The sequence below is a fragment of the Saccopteryx leptura genome, chromosome 4, assembly GCF_036850995.1.
Source record: "Saccopteryx leptura isolate mSacLep1 chromosome 4, mSacLep1_pri_phased_curated, whole genome shotgun sequence".
Taxonomy (NCBI): Eukaryota; Metazoa; Chordata; class Mammalia; order Chiroptera; family Emballonuridae; genus Saccopteryx; species Saccopteryx leptura.
In genome coordinates this window covers 192,132,717-192,151,548 of record NC_089506.1, presented here as the reverse complement: position 1 = coordinate 192,151,548, position 18,832 = coordinate 192,132,717, and positions in this window count along the sequence as shown.

The following is an 18,832-nucleotide window of genomic DNA, read 5'->3' as shown; positions in this document are numbered from 1 at the left end:
TGCATATGGTTGACACGGGGCATTTGCAGACCCAAATTATGTGCTCCAAATACATCTCAGGGGCTGGTTATATACCCTACCCTTGATCACACACGGGCTGGGGAGAGCATGACATCATGGCACAAGCTTACAACATTTGTTTAGGGGATACACAAAAACATTAAAACTTTCAAGGTAACACAATCAAAGATATTTACAATCTTCCAGGGTTCATCTTCTCTCCTTTGCCTAGAGGTATGTTACTCTCAGGATTCCAGGAAGGGGGGAGGAACTACAATCAATGCAAGGTGGTATGTAAATTCTGCCTCCCATTGAAAGAGAAGAAGTTTCTCGCCCTGGCTGGTTGGCTCAGTGGTAGAGCATCGGCCTGGCGTGCAAGGGGTCCCGGGTTCGATTCCCGACCAGGGCACACAGGAGAAGCGCCCATCTGCCTCTCCACCCCTACCCCTTTCCTTCCTCTCTGTCTCTTTCTTCCCCTCCCGCAGCCGAGGCTCCATTGGAGCAAAAGATGGCCTGGGCACTGGGGATGGCTCCTTGGCCTCTGCCCCAGGCGCTGGAGTGGCTCTGGTCGCAACAGAGCGACGCCCTGGAGGGGCAGAGCATCGCCCCCTGGTGGGCAGAACGTTGCCCCCTGGTGGGCGTGCCGGGTGGATCCCGGTCGGGCGCATGCGGGAGTCTGTCTGACTGTCTCTCCCCATTTCCAGCTTCAGAAAAATACAAAAAAAAAAAAAAAAAGAAAGAGAAGAAGTTTCTCAGTTAACCTTTATTTTAGTTTTAAAACTAAATGAACCATTGTTCTTGCAAGCCAGAAACTTCTACATTCTTCTCCCTCCCCTCCCCAAAGGAAGGGCAGGACAGGAAAGCCTGACCTTTCCTCCTAGAATATCAATATTAATTTTGCAGGTTTTTGGTACCTTACTACAACAGTTCCTGAAACAAAGCTTTTACTTGCATTAACCATTATGCCCACTGACCATAACCAAAGCCACCATTATTTAAACTAAAATGTAAACTCGAGTTCCTCTAACACTGTCCCTTTGATCACCATAAGAACCCTGAAACGTAGGCATTACACAGTGAGGCCAATGATGAGACACCATGTTGGGCAGATAGAATGTATTATGCTCACTTTGTTGAAGATGCCATCGCCCAGATGATATTAATGTGTGTTGTGGGCAGTTAGAATCCTTGTAACCTGGGGCTTGGTTTTGGGATTAAGCCTTTCCTACCCTTTTTGATGTAGGGCGGTACAATCCAATCATGCCTCAGAGAAGTGACTTTGTATTAGAGACTTCCCTGTTTTGTATATTGGATTAAGGGTTTGGATTTCTACACTATAAAATAGGGACTGAACGAGAGCTTGGCTCTTGGTTCCTGAGGTTATCATTAGAGGAGAGAGCAGAGTAGAGAGCAGAAGGAGGCCACGTGGAGTAGGCCAGGAGAAGCAGCCAAGATGGCGGAGTGCTGAGTGAGATGCCAGTTTGTGTAGAGTTTGTATCTGGGATAAGGAAGGAGATGGGGAACTGAGGAGAATAAGGCTGGTGAGCTAGAAACCTTTGATTCTAGGAAACTCGGATAAGTCAGTAGCTTTGTGAGCACTGAATGTGATTGGGTTTTGGAGCCCAGTGTATGTTTTTACTTGCCCGCCGGGTGCAAGCTAGGATTAAAGACTATGGCCCACCAGTTTGTGGCTCCGTTGTTTCTTTACCGACTGTCCGAATCCAATGCGAACCTGCATGGGCCAGGCTGCTCTGATGGTGGCTCTGGCTGTGGCTCCTGGCTTTACATTTGGCGTAGTCTGTGGCAGGATTCGATACAGATCGGCAAGGAGCCTTTGAGCGGTGGAGTAGAGGACTGGCTAGTGTTAGGGTTCCCCATGGCTGTCCTTTTGGGGATTATAGGCTGGCTGACTTTTACAGCCATGCGTGAGGAAACTGAGAGCTCTGTGGAAGAGGCTGCCCGGGACCTGAAAACCGAGAAGTGCAAGGAGATGGAGCAAACGCAGGAGAAACCAATGCTGACCCTGGAGCTGGAGGAAGCTATGGAGGAGGAGGCCGACCAGGTTTGCGAGATTCGCCTGGAAATGGAGCAGCTGCTGGAGGAGGATTCACAAGTTCGTGAGTTGCAGATTGCCCTGGATGTTGCAGAGAGCCAGCAGCGGCGGGAGGCCAGGGCTGAGGCTGAAGCTGAGGCCGGGTCCGGAGCTGCAAGGTCTGCGGAGCAGAAGGGAGCAGCGGACGGAGGCTCGAGCCCGGCAGTGCGAGCTGGTGTTTTCAGTTCCTCTTTGGAAGATGAGGAGAATCGAGCTGGAGTTACAATCCGCAGTCTCCATAAGATGGGAGCCCAGCTGGAAGGAGCACCTACTACAGCCCTGGTAGGTCTGCGATCTTGGGGACATAGGATGAACGTTATCATGCTCTCCAGAGTCAAGATGGAAATGCTGACTGCCATTGCCATGTGCCCCTCTTTGGGACAGTGTAAGACCTGCCAGGACAGCAGGGATGAGGGGGGTGGCTGATGCCCCATATTCGTGGACTGATTTCCTGGACTACGACCGGAGTGGGCATTGGCTCCTTTGTTGGATGGACTTACGGATTATGGATTTTGGACAATGTGAAATACCCTGATGGGGGTGGGGGGTGGCTTTGCTGGAAGCACTCCCCTACCCCGGGAAGCTTTTCCCGTGGCTAGAAAGAAGGCCGAGGACATTTTGCGCTTTGGGCTAAGTGCTCAGAGACTGGTGAAGTGTACCTTTGTAATTGTTGAAACTGTATGATTTTTGCTGTTGTAATTTGTGTAATGTTCTAATTTCCTTGCACAGGGATGCCGGTAGTGTAAATTGTGGGTAGTAAAGTGAGCATAGGGGTGGATTGTTGGGCAGATAGAATGTATTATGCTCACTTTGTTGAAGATGCCATCGCCCAGGTGATATTAATGTGTGTTGTGGGCAGTTAGAATCCTTGTAACCTGGGGCTTGGTTTTGGGATTAAGCCTTTCCTACCCTTTTTGATGTAGGGCGGTACAATCCAATCATGCCTCAGAGAAGTGACTTTGTATTAGAGACTTCCCTGTTTTGTATATTGGATTAAGGGTTTGGATTTCTACACTATAAAATGGGGACTGAACGAGAGCTTGGCTCTTGGTTCCTGAGGTTATCATTAGAGGAGAGAGCAGAGTAGAGAGCAGAAGGAGGCCACGTGGAGTAGGCCAGGAGAAGCAGCCAAGATGGCGGAGTGCTGAGTGAGATGCCAGTTTGTGTAGAGTTTGTATCTGGGATAAGGAAGGAGATGGGGAACTGAGGAGAATAAGGCTGGTGAGCTAGAAACCTTTGATTCTAGGAAACTTGGATAAGTCAGTGGCTTTGTGAGCACTGAGTGTGACTGGGTTTTGGAGCCCAGTGTGTATTTTTACTTGCCCGCTGGGTGCAAGCTAGGATTAAAGGCTATGGCTCATCAGTTTTTGGCTTCATGGTTTCTTTACCGACTGTCCGAATCCAATGCGAACCTGCATGGGCCGGGCGGCTGCTTTGATGGTGGCCCTGGCCGTGGCTTCTGGCTTTACACACCATTATGGAAGGGAGGAGCCTGGCACTGTGGAAACATTCTCGTCCAGTAACTATTGCTACCCTGGGGCCCTTCGCATTCCCCTATATCTCTGGCTGTGGTAAATGCAGCTTTTCTTATTGTTTAAGCCAGTCTGATTTAGGATTTCTAGCCAAATGCATCCTAAAAAAGTACAATTTGGCTGCCATAAAAAAGAAATTAAGTACATCTCTTGTGAAGTAGTCTTGCAGAAAAATTAAAATAATAAATGAAACCTGAATCTGATCAATTTTCTAGATCTGATAGATAAAATGGCTACTCAGCCACCATCTTAAGAACAATGCAGGCCTGCAGGAGGAAGAAGGACTTGCCTACTACTCAGTAATCAGGCTCAGACCTCCCTTGTAACTAGATGCTGATAAGGGACGATTGGATTAGGGTACAGACAATTTTGAGGAACTGTGGTGCCACTCCAAATCACAAACAGAAGAAGTTATCTTGCAGCTTTGTCCTTGCCTTGCAGTTATCTTGCCTTTGTCCAAGGCCCTTGACAAATCCATATAACCCCTGACCCAACCCTCCCTCGGGGCTGACACCCTCTGCTGGTCTCAGCCCGCCTGCACCCAGGCATTTTTGAAATAAACTTTCTTTTTGGAATATACTAGCCTCGTGTTTTTGGTGGCCCTCTGTTTCTGCCTTTCAAGATCCAGTTTCAATTTATAGGCCATGCAAAGGAGAGAGGAACACATTAACAAAACACAATCAGCAAAATCCAGATGTAAATTTATTGAACAAATAAATGGGTTTCTCAACAAAAGCTTTTCAAGGGAAATAAATGAGATAATGTTATAAAGTACCGTACCCCAGATTATGAAAGGCACTGTACCTCACTTCATTGAGTCCGCATAGAGACACCCAGTCCAGATGAATTTTGAAGAGTTTTATTGAAGGAGGAAATTTGTTAAATATGCCGGCTGCATATGGCTGACATGGGGCATAGCAGGCCCAAATCGTGATCGCCGAGTATATTTCAGGGGCTGGTTATATACCCTTTGACCACATACAGGTTGGGGGGCATGACAGCATGACACAATCATTAACAAGATTATAACATTTGTCTCTAGGGGATTTACAAGAAACGTTAAAACTTTCAAGGTAATACAATCAAAGACATTCACAAATCCTTTTAGTATCTATCTCTCCTCCTTTGCCTAGAGCAGGGGTCAGGAACCTATGGCTAGCGATCCAGATGTGGCTCTTTTTTTTTTTTTTTTTTTTTTTTTTACAAAGAGACAGAGAGAGAGTCAGAGAGGGGCATAGACAGACAGGAACAGAATGATGAGAAGCATCAATCATTAGTTTTTCGTTGCGCATTGTGACACCTTAGCTGTTCATTGATTGCTTTCTCATATGTGACTTGACCACGGGCCATCAGCAGACCTAGTAACCCCTTCCTGGAGCCAGCGACCTTGGGTCCAAGCCGGTGAGCTTTTGCTCAAACCAGATGAGCCCGCGGTCAAGCTGGCAACCTCGAGGTCTCAAACCTGGGTCCTACGCATCCCAGTCCGACTCTCTATCCACTGCGCCACCGCCTGGTCAGGCCCATCTGCTTCTCTTCCCTTCACTCTCCCCCTTCTCTTTATCTTCCTCTCTTACAGCCAGTGGTTTGATTGGTTCAAGCGTTGGTCAGGGCACTGAGGGTAACTTGGCTGATTCGAACATCAGCCCCAGATGGGGGTTGCCAGGTAAATCCCAGTCAGGGTACATGCTGGGGAGTCTGTCTCTGTACAACTTCATTAAATTATATTATTTTCCTTCTACTGATGGAACTGTCCCCCTTCCTCTTCCTATAATACCTTGTCTTTGCTAGTCAAACATTGTTTGGGCTTCTGCCTGAATTAATGATCTTTGAATAGCTATCCTTATTGATCTCAAATAAATGCTCATTTGCTTCTCACTTTGAAAGGCTTTTTCATTTTTTAGTTATCACAAGGAATTATTACTTTTATGTTTATTTATTTTTAAATTTATTTTAGAGAGAGGAAGAGAGAAAAGGAGAGAGAGACAGGAACATCAATCTGTTCCGGTATGTGCCCTGACTGAGGATCAAACTAGCAACACCTGTGCTTTGGGATGATGCTCTAACCAACCGAACTATCCAGCCAGGGCAAAGAATTATTACTTTTAAAAATGTGCAGATGATGTCGGACCAGGTGGTGGCGCAGTGAATAGAGTGTAGGCCTGGGATGCCGAGGACCCAGGTTCAAGACCCCAAGGTCGCCAATTTGAGCGCAGGCTCATCTGGTTTGAGCAAAAGCTCACCAGCTTGGACCCAAGGTCGCTGGCTCGAGCAAGGGGTTACTTGGTCTGCTGACAGCCCGCGGTCAAGGCACATATGAGAAAGCAATCAATGAACAACTAAGGTGTTGCAACATGCAGCAAAAAACTAATGATTGATGCTTCTCATCTCTCTGTTCCTGTCTGTCCCTGTCTATCCCTCCTTCTCTGTCTCTAAAAAAAATACAAACAAACAAAAAAACCAAGGTGGCTGGCTTGAGCACAGGCTCATCTGGCTTGAGCGTGGGATCATAGACATGACCCCATGGTCACTGGCTTGAGCCCAAAGGTCACTGGCTTGAAGCCCAAAGTCACTGGCTCAGCTAGAGTGCCTCAGTCAAGGCACATATGAGAAAGCAATCAATGAACAACTAAGGTGCTGCAACTATGAGTTGATGCTTCTCATGGCTTTCCCTTCCTGTTTCCTTGTTTCTTTCTCTCTCTATCTCTATTTCTCTCTCCCTCAGAGGCAAATAAAAAAGGAAAATCTATATGTCACCAAATTCAGTAACCTAGAAGACATGGACAACTTCTTAGAAATACATAACCTGAATTATGAAGAATTGGAAAACCTAAACAGACTGATCAAAAGAAAGAAAATGAGCCTGAGTAAGCAGTGGCACAGTGGATAGACTGTCGGACTGGGATACAGAGGACCCATATTCAAAATCCCAAGGTTGCCTGCTTGAGCATGGGCTCATCCAGCTTTAGTGCAGGCTCACCAGCTTGAGTGCAGGGTCGCTGGCTTGAGCGTGGGATCATAGACATGACTCCATGGTCACTGGCTTGAGCCCAAAGGTTGCTGGCTTGAAGCCTAAGATCGCTGGCTTGAGCCCAAGGTGGCTGGCTTGAGCAAGGGGTCACTTGCTATGCTGTAGACCCCCACCTGGCCCTGCTTAAAGCACATATGAGAAAGCAATCCATTAATGAACAACTAAGGAGCCGCAACAAAGAACTGATGCTTCTCATTTCTCTCCCTTCCTGTCTGTCTGTCCAGATCTGTCCCTCTCTCTGACTCTGTCTCTGTCAAAAAAAAAAAAAAAAAAGTAAGAAAGTTAACAGTCATTAAAAACCACCCAAGCCTGACCTGTGGTGGTGCAGTGAATAAAGCAACCTGGAATGCTGAGGTTGACAGTTCCAAACCCTAGCTTGCTGGGTGAAGGCACATATAGGAAGCAATTTCTACAAGTTGATGCTTCCAACTTCTCCCCCTACTTTCTCTCTCTCTCTCTAAAAGTCAATAAATAAAATCTAAAAAAAAAGAAAAAAGAAAAAAAAAATTTTAAACCTCCCAAAAAACAACAGTGCAGTACCACATGGCTTAACTAGTGAATTCTACCATCATTCAAAGATTTATACCTTTGTGTGTGTGTGTGTGTGACAGAGACAGAGAGATAGAGAAAGGGACAGATAAGGACAAACAGGAAGGGAGAGAGATGAGAAGCATCAACTCTTCGTTGAGGCACCTTAGTTGTTCATTGATTGCTTTCTCATATGTGCCTTGACCCGGGGGCCACAGCAGACCGAGTGACCCCTTGCTCAAGCCAGCGACTTTGGGCTCAAGTGGTGAGCTTTGCTCAAACAACATGAGCGCGCACTCGAGCTGGCAACCTCGAGGTTTTAAACCTTGATCCTCTGCGTCCCAGTCCGACGCTCCATCCACTGCACCACCACCCAGTCAGGCTCAAAGATTTAATACCTATCTTTCTCAAACTCTAAAATTGAAGAAGAGACAATACTTCCTAACTCATTTTATGAGACAAACATTACCCTGATCCAAAACAGGCAAGGACAACACATAAAAAGAAAATTAAGCCCTGGCCTGTTGGCTCAGTGGTAGAGTGTTGGCCTGGAGTGCAGAAGTCCCGGGTTCGATTCCCGGCCAGGGCACACAGGAGAAGCACCCATCTGCTTCTTCACTCCTCCCCCTCTCCTTCCTCTCTGTCTCTCTCTTCCCCTCCTGCAGCTAAGGCTCCATTGGAGCAAAGTTGGCCCGGGCGCTGAGGATAGCTCTATGGCCTCTGCCTCAGGCACTAGAATGGCTCTGGTTGCAACAGAGCAACGCCCCAGATGGGCAGAGCATCGCCCCTGGTGGGCATGCCGGGTAGATCCCGGTTGGGCACATGTGGGAGTCTGTCTGACTGCCTCCCTGTTTCCAACTTCAGGAAAAAAAAAAGAAAAGAAAATTACAGGCCAATATCTTTCATGAATATAGATGTGAAAATTCTAAACAATACATTAAATTGAATACAACAATACATTAAAAAGATAATACATCATAATCAAAGGAGATTCATTCCAGGGACACAAGGATGGTTTAACATACACAGGTCAATTAATGCAATAGGATTAAAATGATATGATCATATCAACAGATATAGAAAAAGCATTTGACAAGATAGAACATCCATTTATGATTAAAACACTCAATAATAGACAGACAGCAAATATTTACGTATGGTGTTCCCACTATAAAGACTGCTGTCTTAGGGACAAATGCTGATAAACTATTTCAGCAGTTCCTCCTTCTTCAAAGACTTATATGTCAACATAGAGCTCCATGTTTCATAGGACATACTCAAGCTCACTCCATGCTCCCTGGAGCTTTAGCACATGGGAATGCCCCCCCCCCTTTTTTTTTTTTAGTATTTTTTCTTTTATTTATTTATTTTTTGTATTTTTCTGAAGATGGGGATGGGGAGGCAGTCAGACAGACTCCTGCGTGCGCCTGACTGGGATCCACCTGGCATGCCTACCAGGGGGGAATGCTCTGCCCATCTGGGGTGTTGCTCTGTTACAACCGGAGCCATTCTGGCGACTGGGGCGGAGGCCATGGGGCCATCCTTAGTGCCCAGGGTGGCTTTGCTCGGGTGGAGCCTTGGCTGCGGGCAGGAGGAGAGAGACGAAGAGGAAGGAGAGGGGGAGGGGTGGAGAGGTAGATGGGCGCTTCTCCTGTATGCTCTGGCCAGGAATCGAACCCGGGAATCCTGCACACCAGGCCAATGACTCCGACGGGTCTACCGTATCATGCTTTTTACTTAAAAAAAAAAAAATTTACATTTCTTTTGAATGCTGATGAACAGGAGACACCAAATCTTTTTCGCCTGCAAACTACTACCTTCTTTATTAGATCTAGTTAATAACACTGTTCTGTCTTTTTTCCAAATAGCTCCAGATATATGGAAAAGATTTATATAGGCGGATGGGGATCCTCAAATCCCTCAGCGAGATCTTCTGAGAATGGCTTTTAAGATACCTAGAGGCAGAAAAAGCCCAATAGAGATCAGGGGTACTACCAGCTTTTAGGATACACCCTTAAAGGCTCCAATGCCCCAAAGGGGTCTCATAGGATGCCATCTGTGTCCTGCTTCAATAGTGGAAAGGAAGGTCATTGAGCTAAAGCCTGCCAGGCTTACACGCCTCTGCTGGGAGGAAACAGGGACACTGGAAGGTGGGCTTCCCCCTCGCTCCTCTAAGGGAGGGTTCAGTCTCTTCCAGCCCTGCTCCAGCCACCTATGACCTAACCTTGCCCAGAAAGCTGGGGTTTGCCACTGAAGGCTGAAGGTGCCCAGGGCCGTTGGCCCCATCTACGACACTGTGGACAAGCCTAGGGTATTTCTTCCAAAAAGCAGGTAAACTGATCTCATTAGCACAAGGGCCACTTAACTATGTTTTGCCTGAATAGTCAGGTTTTTTATTCTTCCCTCAAAGATCTCTGTTGTGGGTGTTGATAGTCCTATTTTCTGCTGCTTTGCTTAATATATAGTGTTTCCTTTATCCCTCCTACCTCAATGCCCCACTCATATTTCAGGCTGGGACCTACTCCTAATTTAGAGCTCTCTTTCCTCCTTTTGCCAACTTGTATTATGAATTTACCTTTGCCACCCAGCTTAGTTTATCCCAAGGTTCTCTTTACCAGGCCACAGTCACAGAGCTCCAGGGAAAAGCAACCTGGTCTCAACTCTCCAGGCAGAGGAGAACAGAAGCTCCATATCCACGCATGCTGCAAATGGCTTTTTCCAGTCTACCCGAATCATTACCAGCTAGAAGCAGCGGTCATTGGGACTTGGACATGAGCTGCAAAGTATAGAATGGTGACAACAATTCCAGTGCCATGCGGACTTTTCCTGTGGGGAACTTTCCTGGACTCCTGCTCCCTGTGACAGCTCCTAACAGACTGAACTGTGGTTGGGTTGCATTTTTCAGAGATTTGGCATGGTGATGGGGCCAACTTGGACTTGGTGAACATGTTAAGGACACTACTCTTTTAGGGATTCTTGCTGTATTGGCCAAGAGTTTGCTTAAAGGCTTTTAATCACTGTAAAAAAAAATAGAGAACTGGATGAAGAAGATGGGGCACATATACACCATGGTATACTATTCAGCTAGGAGAAATGATGACATCGGATCACTTGCAGCGGAATGGTGGAGTCTTGGTAGCATTGTGTGGGGTGAAATGGGCGAATCAGAAAAAAAACAGGAACTGCAGGATTCCATACATTGGTGGGACATAGAAGCGAGACTAAGAGGCATGGACGGGAGTGTGGTGGTTACGGGGGGTGGGGGGAGGGAAGGAGGGAGAGGGGGAGGGGGAGGGGTACAGAGAGAACTGGATGGAGGGTGGCGGAGGACGATCTCTCTTCGAGTGATGGGTATGCAACAGAACTAAATGACAAGATAACCTGGAAATGTTTCCTTTGAATGTATGTACCCTGATTTATTGATGTCACCCCATTAAAATAAAAATGTATTTAAAAAAATAAAAAAACAAAACACTCAATAAAATGAGTATAGAAGGAAAGTACCTAACAAAATAAAGGCCACATATGACATACTCTCGGCTAATATCATACTCAGTAGTGAAAAACTGAGAGCTTTCCTGTAGGATCAGGAACAAGACAAAGATGACCACTCTCACTACCGTTATTCAACATAGTACTAGAAGTCCTAGCCATAGCAATCAGGCAAAAGAAAGAAATGAAAGGCATTCAAATTAGGAATGAAAACGCCTGACCTGTGTTGGAACAGTGGATATAGAGTCAACCTATAATGCTGAGATCACCAGTTTGAAACCCTGGTCTTGCCTGGTCAAAGCACACACAGGAAACAACTACTATGAGTTGATGCTTCCCACTTCTCTCCCCTCTTTCTTCCTCTCTCTCTCTCCTCTCTCTAAAAATCAATAAATAAAATCTATAAATAAAATAAAAAGGAATGAAGACACAAAATTGTCATTTTTTGCAGATGACATGATTCTATATATAGAAAACTCTAAAAACTCCACTAGAGCCTGACCAGGTGGTGGTGCAGTGGATAGAGTGTCGGGCTGGAACAAAGAGGACCCAGGTTTGAGACCCCGAGGTTGCCAGCTTGAGCACGGGCTCATCTGGTTTGAGCAAAGTTCACTAGCTTGAGCCCAAGATCGCTGGCTCGAGCAAGGGGTCACTCAGTCTGCTGTAGTCCCCCGGTCAAGGTACATATGAGAAAACAATCAATTAACAACTAAGGTGCCGCAATGAAGATTGAAAAAAAAAAAAAAGACTCCACTAGAAACTATCAGACAATAAAGAAGTTCAGTAAAGTTGCAGAATACACAAATCAATGTACAAAAATCCATAGACTAGCCTGACCAGGCGGTGGCGCAGTGGATAAAAGCATCGGACTGGGATGCAAAGGACCCAGGTTCGAGACTCCTAGGTCGCCAGCTTGAGCGTGGACTCATCTGGTTTGAGCAAAATCCCACCAGCTTGAACCCAAGGTCGCTGGCTCCAGCAAGGGGTTACTCGGTCTGCTGAAGGCCCACAGTCAAGGCACATATGAGAAAGCAATCAATGAACAACTAAGGTGTTGCAATGCGCAATGAAAAACTAATGATTGATGCTTCTCATCTCTCTCCGTTCCTGTCTGTCTGTCCCTGTCTATCCCTCTCTCTGATTCTCTCTCTGTCTCTATAAAAAATAAATTAATTAAAAAAAATCCATAGACTAATTATGAAATATCAAAAAAAGAAATAAAGAAAGTTCTATTTATAATTTCACATTCAAAAAAGATAAAATACCTAGGAATAACATAAGGAAGTGAAGTCCAGTATACTGAAAACTGTAAGACACTGTTGAAAGAAACTGAAGAAATAAAAAAGAAAAGATATTCTATGTTGACAGATTGGAAGAATAAACATAGTTAAAATGGCCATATTACCTAAAGCAATATATAGAGTTAATGCAATCCCATTCAAAATCCCAATGACATTTTTCAAAGAAATAGGTCCAAAAAATCATCAAACTTTTGTGAAATCACAAAAGACTTCAAATAGCCAATGCAATCTTGAGAAAAAAGAACAAAACCACAGGTATCACACTCTCTGACTTCAAATTATACTACAAAGCTACAATAATTTTTAAAGTATGGTATTGGCAGAAAAATATGTAGATTAATGGAACAGAATTGAGAGCCTAGAAATAAACCCACTTGTATATGGGCAACTAATTTCCCACAAAGGAGCCAAAATGTACAATGGAGAAAGAAAAGACCCTTTAATAAATAGTGTTGGTGTAAAGCCAGCGCTGCCACCATCACAGCCACCTGGCCAGTGCAGGTTCGCATTAGATTCAGACAGTCGGTAATGAAACAACGAAGCCAAGAACTGGTGGGCCAACACCTTTAATCCTAGCTTGCACCTGGCGGGCAAGTATAAACACACACTGGGCTCCCAAACCCACTCATTCAGTGCTCCCAAAGCCACTGACTTATCCGAGTTTTCCTAGGATCAAAAGTTTCTAGCTCACCAGTCTCATTCACTTCTGTTCCCCATCTCCTTCTCTCTGCACAAACTGGCTTCTCCTTCAGCACTCCACCATCTTGGCTGCTTTTCCTGGCCTCCTCCACGTGGCCTTTCTCTGCTATCCTCTCTAATATTAATCTCAGGAACCATGAGAGAGCAAGCTCCCGGTCTGCCCCCATTTTTAGTGTAGAAATCAAAAGCTTTAATCCACTATACAAATAAGGAAGTCTCTGATACAAAGTCACTTATCTGAGACATAATGGGATTCCTCATGAGAGTGCACCACCCCACACCATGCAATCAGTCAAGGGTATGGGGAAAAGCTATAACGACCCACCTGCTTACAGCCTGTCCCCCACACCCAATACAAATTATAAGTGAGCAAACATATATATCATATTTTAAAACTTATTTGACCAACAATTGGGAAAGTTGGAAAGCCACATGCAAAAGAATGAAACTAAACTTCTATTTGACACCATACGCAAAAGTTAACTCAGGCCCTGGCCTGGTAGCTCAGTTGGTTAGAGCATCATCCCGACATGCCATGGTTGCAGGTTCAATCCCCAGTCAGAGCACATACAAGAATCAACCAATTAATGCATAAATAAGTGGAACAACAAATCAGCATTTCTCTCTGTCTCTTTAAAAATTAATGATAAAAAAATGTTTAGGCCCTGGCCGGTTGGCTCAGTGGTAGAGTGTCAGCCTGGCGTGCGGGAGTCCAGGGTTCAATTCCCAGCCAGGGCACATAGGAGAAGCGCCCATTTGCTCCATCCTCCCCCCTTCCTCTCTGTCTCTCTCTTCCCCTCCCGCAGCTAAGGCTCCATTGGAACAGAGTTGGCCGGGGCGCTGAGGATGGCTCTGTGGCCTCTGCCTCAGGCGCTAGAATGGCTCTGGTTGCGACAGAGCGACGCCCCAGATGGGCGAAGCATCGCCCCCTGGTGGGCATGCCGGGTGGATCCGGTCGGGTGCATGCGGTAGTCTGTTGACTGCCTCCCCGTTTCCAACTTCAGAAAAATACAAAAAAAAAAATGTTTAAGTTAACTCAAAATGAGTTTAAAGACTTAAATATAAGATCTGAAACAATAAAACACATTAAAAAACAGATACTGAACTTATAGACCTTGGTCTCAGAGAGACTTTTATGAATTTTACCTCACAGGCAAGGGAAGTAAAAGCAAAAATAAACAAATGGGACTACATCAAACTAAAAAGCTTCTGCACAACAAAAGAAACCATCAACAAAACAAAAAGGCGACCAACCAAATGGAAGAAGATATTTGCAAACAATATCTCTGATAAGAGGATAATATCCAAAACATATAAAGAATTCATACAACTCAGCAACAACAATAATAACAACAAAAAATCTAATTAAAAAATGGGCAGAGGACCTAAATAGACACTTTTCCCAACAAGGCACACAAATGGCCAATAGATATATGAAAAGATGCTTAATTTCACTAGCTATAAGGAAATTACAAATGAAAATCACAATGAGATACATCTCACACCTGTTAGAATGGCTTTCATCAATAAGACAAGAAATAACAACTGTTGGAAACGATATGGAGTAAAGGAAACCCTCATACACTGCTGGTAAAAATCTAAACTAGCACAGCCACAATACAGAAGTTCCTCAAAAAAAAATTAAGAGGCCCTGGCTGGTTGGCTCAGCGGTAGAGCGTCGGCCTGGCGTGCGGGGGACCCGGGTTCGATTCCCGGCCAGGGCACATAGGAGAAGCGCCCATTTGCTTCTCCACCCCCCCCCCCCACTCCTTCCTCTCTGTCTCTCTCTTCCCCTCCCGCAGCCAAGGCTCCATTGGAGCAAAGATGGCCCCGGCGCTGGGGATGGCTCTGTGGCCTCTGCCCCAGGCGCTAGAGTGGCTCTGGTCGCGACAAAGCGACACCCCGGAGGGGCAGAGCATCGCCCCCTGGTGGGCAGAGCGTCACCCCTGGTGGGCGTGCCGGGTGGATCCCGGTCTGTCTGACTGTCTCTCCTGTTTCCAGCTTCAGAAAAATACAAAAAAAAAAAAAAAATTAAGAATAGAACAATCCTGCCTGGCCTGTGGTGGCTCAATGGAGAGAGTGTCAACCTAGAATGCTGAGGTCACCAGTTTGAACCCCAGGGCTTGCCTGGTCAAGGCACATAAGACAAGCAATGAATGGACAACTAAAGTGAAGCAACCATGAGTTGGTATTTCTTGAGACTTCCCCAGCACTGTAAAATCAATAAATAAAATCTTTGTTAAAAAATGTAAATAACCCTGGCAAGATGGTTCAATTGGTAGAGTGTTGTCCCAAAGTACAGAGGTTGCAGGGTTTTTCCCTGGTTAGGGCACAGATAGATGTTCCTGTCTCTCTCTCTCTTGCTCTCCTTTCCTCTCTTTAAAGTCAATAAAATAAACATTTTTTAAAAAAGGTAAATCATATCTCTTCCTGCTTAAACCCTTTACTGGCTCTTTTTCTCTTAGAATAAAACCAACTCTCCTACTAGTTCCCTGCTTGGACAAACCCTAGCCCACCTCATATATGCTTTCCTCCCCTTGCTTTCTGTGCTCCAACTTCCTCTAACAAAGAAGGTCTTGTGTACCTCAGGGCCTTTGCACTCGCTGTTCCCTCTATCTAGAACACTTTTCCGCCTGATGTCCAATACCTCCTTCTTATCCTTCAGATTTCACCTTACCTGAGGTTTTTCCTTATTGTGGTAGGCAGTTAAGACAGTCATAAGCAGAGCAAGAACTACAGATCAGGCACAGAAGGCCACCATGGCAGAAAGCCCTGGTTGCCTAGCAATGAGAAAAACTGGGAAAACAAGGACATTGCCCCCAGGGTAACCTTCTTCCCTTAGCTGGTCGTGCAGTTTAGACGCCCTCATTTAATATCGCTGGTCATGGGATTCAGACCCTCCCCTTGTCATATCACCAGTCATGTGGTTTTAGACCCCTTAGAAGAGGAACAAACAAGAAAACCAAAGAATAGCACTTAAGCATTAACCCCTAGAGAAAACACCTAGGCTTCAGTTGTGTTTCAGCTCCAGGCCCAGAAAAGCAGCAAAACCAGACAAAGGGAAGCCCCAGCTGATGGGAGAGCTGATGAATATTCTATTGAGATCTTCTCCTGGAAACTTCCCTAAAATTCCCACCCTTAAAATCCCTTAGGATGCCTGACTGGTGGTGGCACAATGGATCAAGCATCTACCTGGAACGCTGAGGTCGCTGGTTCAAAAACCTGGGCTTGCCTGGTCAAGGCACATATGGGAGTTGATGCTTCCTGCTCCTCCCCCTCTTCTCTCTCTCTCTCTCTCCCTCTCTCTCTCTCATCTCTAAAATGAATAATAATAAAAATAAATCCCTTAGGATGAGGTTCCAGTGCTCTCTCCCTTCTTCCTTTTGGGAACATGCCTGTCAGCATCTTTTCCTTTTCCCTCCTCCTTATCCTCTTCTTCCCCCCAGGCATATTTTCCTCTCTCCTCTCTTTCACCTAAACTTTAAGGGACCCCAGAAAACAGCAACCAGTGCCTGACCAGGTGGTGGTGCAGTGGATAAAGCATCGGACTGGGGTGTGGAGGACCCAGGTTCGAGACCCTGAGCTAGCCAGCTTGAGCCCAAGGTTGCTGGCTCGAGCAAGGGGGTCACTCAGTCTGCTGTAGCCCCCCCACCTCGTTAAGGCACATATGAGAAATCAATCAATGGACAACTAAGGAACTGCAGCAAAGAATTGATGTTTCTCATCTCTCTCCCTCCTTCCTGTCTGTCTGTCCCTATCTGTCCCTCTGTCTGACTCTCTGTCTATGCCACAAGAGAAATAAAAAAGAAAACAGCAACCAGGGGAGTAGTGGGCAGCATCAGCTGATCCCAGGCTCCAAGGTCCCCTTTTCTCTAACTCTTCCTTCATTGCCAATAAATTCTTCCTTCACTTGCTTCACTTTGTCTCTTATAATGTTATCATCCTACTTATTAGCTCCCACCCAATTATTATGGAACACAGCACCCTAATGTTGAACAAACAAGAGTGTTAGGCTGGCTTGCTTGAACTTTGCCTGATTGGCGCAGGAGGGGGGCAGCACTTCCTGTGTATAGTCTACCTAAGGCTGCAGGTGCTTGGCCCTCAGGGTGGCAGATTGTGGATTGCCGACTGCCTGCTGCCATTGGGAGGGGACATTGTTTGCTATTGTTTGCTGGAGAAGGGGTTTCTCCCTCCCTGTTTTGGCTTGAGTCCAGAGAGAGAGAGACAGAGAGACAGAGAGAGGGAGAGGGAGAGAAGCGGTTCTCCTTAGCTGTGTGCTCGTCCGCAGTTGCAACACTATAATAAATGGAATGGCCCACCATCCTTCAGCTCCACAGTTCTTTTACCGTCTGCCTGAATTCAATGTGAATCTTCGTGGCCATGACCACCAGCCTTACACCTACTTCCTGAATGTATCACAATTTGTAGTTATATAATAGGTCCATGTAATTGCCATATTCCTCTACAACTCATACATGGTATTAGCAGGTGGTCAGTAAATATGTGTTGAATGGATTATTGAATTGTTGATTTAAAAAGAAAATCGGTTGACAAAAGTGTATTGTATTGCAGCCATTATGAAAGTCACAAACTCAGACATGGAATGGCATTATTTCCTGGATGCTCCATTTTGCCCAGGCAGTTGGAAATAAACTGAACTTTAATTCTCACGAGGTTGGGACACAGTTCCAGGATATTCAGCAGGATCAAATTTGCTGGGGGGTGAGGATCAGGAAGAAGGCTGGCAGGGGTGGGGGTGGGAGGGTAGGGGGTAGAGGCTGGACAGCATCCAGCTCTCAGGCAACAGTGATCACTGCTAAGACATCACCATCATGTCTCATTGGCCCCTTCAGTCTTACGATTTACACTGTGTCTGTTTGGGCTTGGGATCTAGGAACATTTTGTAAGCTGCCTATGGTCTTGCCTCCCTGGTAAGCCCATGAGCCATTCCTCTCTGGGGACCCTGCCAAGAAGCAGGTGACAGACCCCTCCCCCACTCCTATTCTTGGCCAAGATACTTGTCTCTGCTGAGGCATTCCTTTCCCCTCAGGGCTTCAGCTTTTAAAACACAGAAACCAGCTTTTCTACTTTTGGGTCTGCCACATATGTGCGTCCCCAAGGGGCAATGAGCTCAGAACCCAAAGCACAGAAAAATGCAGGAACGAAGAAACTAGATCAACATAGAAATACGTTATATGTTTAGTAAAAGATCATGCTGGTTACCACTTAGACACTGGAGGGGGCAAAATGGACAAATCCAGTGAGGAAGCAGCAATGCCCAGGAGAGATGGGGCCATGGAGATGAAGAGAAGTAGCTGGGTATCAGAGCTATCTGGGAGATAAAAATCGACAGAGCTCTGTGAGGGGTCGGGTTGGAGGGAGGGTGGGGGGTAAGGAGGAAAAGGAAGAAGGAGGCATCAAGAATGACTTCTATGATTCTGCACCGGGTGATGGAGTGGCTTTACCATGACACAAGGTGTTCCCAGTTTGGGCATACTTTCTTCCATTGTAACCCTCACCTGGCCAACTCCTACTAGTCCTTCAGCTCTCCATTCAAGCATCACTTCTTCAGAGCCAGGTCCCTTACCTCACCCGGGGGCCTGTCAGAGTCCTCAGTTTTATACTCTCACTTCCCTTTGTATATTTACTCAGTGTGTGATTACACTTCCATTAGTATAGTCCCCACCCAACTGCCAAGTCTGAGTTGATCTGGGCTCACCCTTGCATCCCCAGTGCCTAGTAGGTGTTCAATAAATGAAGGCTCCAAAATGCAGGCAGAGGAGGCTGGAGTGTACCTTGCAGGCTGGTTTTCTCTCCTTTTAATTTTTATTTTTTTATTTTTTACAGGGACAGAGAGAGAGGGATAGATAGGGACAGACAGACAGGAACGGAGAGAGATGAGAAGTATCAATCATCAGTTTTTCATTGTGACACTTTAGTTGTTCATTGATTGCTCTCATATGTGCCTTGACCGCGGGCCTTCAGCAGACCGAGTAACCCCTTGCTCGAGCCAGCGACCTTGGGTCCAAGTTGGTGAGCTTTTGCTCAAGCCAGATGAGCCTGCGCTCAAGCTGGCAACCTCGGGGTCTCAAACCTGGGTCCTCCATCCCAGTCCGACGCTCTATCCACTGCGCCACTGCCTGGTCAGGTGCAGGCTGGT